Source organism: Balaenoptera physalus, assembly GCF_965194825.1.
Source record: "Balaenoptera physalus genome assembly, chromosome: 9".
Taxonomy (NCBI): Eukaryota; Metazoa; Chordata; class Mammalia; order Artiodactyla; family Balaenopteridae; genus Balaenoptera; species Balaenoptera physalus.
The window spans coordinates 12,440,706-12,444,822 of NC_138888.1; the positions used below are offsets into that span (position 1 = coordinate 12,440,706).

Below are 4,117 nucleotides of genomic sequence, written 5' to 3' on the forward strand. Positions count from 1 at the left end.
TTTTCTTAATCTTTTCAAAAAACAACGTTTTGATTATCTTGATTCTTTTCATTATATATTATTTATTTGGCTTTTGTTTTTATTGTTAACTTTCTTTTAACTTTTCTTTGTGTTTATTTCCTGTTCTTTTCCACCTCCGTGAGATGGTTACTCAGCTTTTTAACTTAATTCCTTTCTAATACAAAAGGATCATAAGTGTGCTTTAAATACTACAAGATTTTGATATACATTTTGCTATGTTTTTATTGTTACACAGTTACAAATATTTTCTAATTTCCTTTATAATTTTTTCTTTGAGTCATTGGTTTTTTTTTTTGCTGCAAAAAGCTTTATTGTTTCCAATTGGTCCAAGGCTTGGGAGAGGGCTCCAGGGTGGTAAAAAAGCTGCCTAGTGGCTGCAGAGAGGGGCTTCAGGCAGAAGCCCTGACACCACAGTGGCTCCTCAAAGGCCACTGGGCTCTGAAGGCTCCTAGTCGTGCTTGAGGGTGAGCCTTTCGAAGAGATACTCGCCCAGCCCAGCCTGGGGACCAGCCAACCTGCGGAGGTTGGTCAGGTGGTCACCCATCTTCTTGATGAGTTTCACCTCCTCATCTAGGAAGTGGCTCTCCAGGAAGTCGCAGAGGTGGGGGTCTGTCCAGGCACAACCCAGGGCATGCAGATCCAGAAGGGCCTGGTTCAGGTTCTTCTCCATGTTAATGGCGGCTTCCACAGCGTCCTGGGTTTCACCCCACTCATCTTGAGATGGCTTCTGCACGTCCTGGAAGAGGGTGCGGCCGCCGCGTTGGTTTTGCATTTTCAAGAGACGCTCGGCGCTCTCGTGCTTCTCTTCGGCCAATTCGCGGAAAAAGTGGCCCACGCCCTCCAGAGCCACATCGTCGCGGTCGAAATAGAAGCCCAGAGAGAGGTAGGTGCGGGAGGCCCGCACATGTATGTTGACCAGGCGGTTGACGGCGGCCTCCACCTCGGTGGAATAATTCTGACGAATCTGGGAGCTCGTGGTTGATCGGTAATAAGGAGTTCGGCTCAAAAAATGGTGTTGGCTGGTCCCGGTGACCGAGGATAGCTGAGTGGCTGACTCCGAAGGTTGGAGGGTGGTCGGAGGCTGGAGGAAAGGGCGACCCTGGGTCTGTTCCGTCCAAACACTTTTGAAGCAAGAGACAGATCCGGGGAACCGCCGAGCACAATGGAATTGAGTCATTGGTTTTTTGAAGCATATTTCTTAATTTTTAAATAGATGGTAATCTACATATGGCTTGTTATTAATTTTCATCTGAATTTCATTTTGGTCAGAGAATATAGTCTGTGTGATCTCAGTCCTTTGAAATATGTTGAGACTTGCTTTAGGGCCAGAAATATAACCCTTCTTTTGTTGATAAATATTTTATATATGCTGGATGATTTGTTGATTAGATCCACATATGAATACAGCAGTAGCACTTGTAGTAAGTTTCACTGACGTAGTGAGTTTCATTGCTAGGCTTTGCTATGAAGAACCTGGAAGTTCTTCAAGTCTTGGAAGTATCGCGTAATCCCTCTGTGACTTTGCTTCCTTGTTGGCACAGTGTGGCAGCCTGACTCCATTATCTCCAAGCACATTTTCAGTCTCTATAATCTATGGACTATGTGGTTCTAATTTTTCATAACCTTATATGTACCTAGCAGGCAAAAGTGAATAAATCCACCAATGTTCATAGCAGCACTACTCGCAACAGCCAAAAGGTGGAAACAATCCATCTGTGCGTTGATGAATGAATGGGTAAATAAAGTGCGGCTCATGCATGCAACGAAATAATTATTCACCCTCAGAAAGGAAGGGAATTCTGACACATGGTGCAGCATGGATGAACCTTGAGGACATTATTAAGTGAAATGAGCCAGTCACAAGAGGACAAATACAGTGTAATTCCGCTTACATGAGGTACTGAGAGTAGCCATTTATAGTGACAGAAAGTAGAAGGGTGGTTGCCAGGGGCTATAGGAGGGGGAATGGGGAGTTAGTGGTTAATGGTTATGGAGTTTCAGTTGGGGAAGGTGAAAAAGGTCTGGAGACGGATGGTGGTAGTGGTTGGACAACAGTGTGAATGTCCTGAATACTACTGAACTGCACTAAAAGTAATTAAAATGGTAAATTTTATGTTATGTGTATTTTACCACAATAAAAGAAAGAAGGAATATTTGAGTGAAGGACTGCATAATAATCAGGAGTGGAAAAAAATAAAAAATGAGTAGTAAGGCTTCTAATAGAGAGTCAATGAATATGATAAGATCTTACCACATTATAACATTCATATTTTCAACATACTTCCATGATCTAGGCATTGGTCACAGAGAAAGTTTTGGGGGCAGGAAAGTTTCCTCACATCACCCCGCTACGTTGGGGAGGAAGGGTAACATTTAAGGGAACCCTATCCCCTTCCCCAGGAACTCCACCTTTGAGAGGAGGTTATTAACAATCCCCATTCATGGATGAGGCCAGCAGAGGTTTGGTATTGCTCCAGGGCACATGGCGTGTAATTAAGCTCTCAAAGGGAAAGACATGCTCTACTTTATTTTTTACTTTTAGTGTTTGGCATGTGGCAGGTGCTTCGTGAATAATTATTAAGTGAATAAATAAGATAGGATATGAACCCAGATTAATCTAACTTCAAAGTCCACTCTCCTCCAAGAACCTATACAGTTACTATTAGGTCCCATATAACTGAATTTGGGGCTGGACGGCCTTGACACTGAGTAGGAATTCTTTATGCCGTGTCCTGGTTAAAGCTTCACAAAGGTGGACTCTGGGAGGACCAGAGTGCCATCAAGACCCCAGGACTTCTAATTTGCTGTATCTCCCACTCCATTTCCTCTTATTTTACCCCTTCCTTCTTTGATGAGAATTTTGTTGTAATCCCAGACTTTTGGGAGTAAAAATCATTTAATCTGGGAAATGTCACATCTTTTGGGAATAGCTGGTAGATTTATGCTGCCTTGCCTCTCCATCTCCTGCCCCCCATGCAGGAAATAACTGAAGATGTAGGAGTTTGGGAGCAAATTTAGGCCACAAATACGTGGTTTTAGAAATTTAGGGTTCGTGCGTCTCTTATTTAGGATTATTTACACAACTGATATGAAGGGCACACTGTTTCTTCAAGTCTTCAATCCTATTGAAGTAAAATAAAATGATCACTTTAATATTCTTGTCAACAATGCCTTTATTTTTTTAAAAAAATTTTTTAAATTTTATTTTATTTATTTATTTATGGCTGTGTTAGGTCTTCGTTTCTGTGCGAGGGCTTTCTCTAATTGCGGCAAGTGGGGGCCACTCTTCATCATGGTGCCCGGGCCTCTCACTATCGTGGTCTCTCTTGTTGCGGAGCACAGGCTCCAGACGTACAGGCTCAGTAATTGTGGCTCACAGGCCTAGTTGCTCCATGGCATGTGGGATCTTCCCAGACCAGGGCTCGAACCCGTGTCCCCTACATTGGCAGGCAGATTCTCAACCACTGCGCCACCAGGGAAGCCCAACAATGCCCTTATTTTAAAAAAAACCTTGGATTTTATACCACATGCAGCGTTTTTCCAAAATTTCATTTTCTTTTTTTGGCAAGTTTATTGCATGTTCTCGCTCTCATTTTTTCTATTAACCTTTGCCAAATCTCTACTTTCACTCCCACCTCTTACAAAAGTTCATTTGAATGTAATCTGAATGAACTACAAATATATCCGTGAAGGAGAAAAACTAATTTTCAGAGAAGTTTAAATCATAATACAACAATTACATTGTATTCAAGTATTCAATTCATATGTATTTTATGTATGTACATATGTATGTCCCATAAATAATTATTAACATTAGTTACAGGTCAGAAGCCTGAGTGACGTGAACAAAACCATTCATATATTATACTGTGTCTGTTCAGGGTCATCCTTTTCTTTTAAACAAGAACCCCAGCTCCTTTTCTTCAAATTACTACCAATGCGGGACTTCCCTGGTGGTCCAGTGGTTAAGACTCCACACTCCCAATGCAGGGGGCCCAGGTTCGATCCCTGGTCAGGGAACTAGATCCCACATGCCGCAACTAACAGTCTGTGTGTTGCAACTAAAGATCCTGCATGCCACAGCAAAGATCCTGTG

The 4,117-nt window shown here is 42.4% G+C and overlaps 1 pseudogene across 1 annotated transcript; it reads right to left on the reverse strand.

Moving 5' to 3' along the window:
- Positions 1–305: 305 nt before the first annotated feature.
- Positions 306–1,213, reverse strand: LOC309666857 (ferritin light chain pseudogene; annotated as a pseudogene). Its single transcript has one exon. The product of its transcript is annotated as a ferritin light chain pseudogene (transcript).
- Between the last annotated feature and the right edge of the window lie 2,904 nt (positions 1,214–4,117).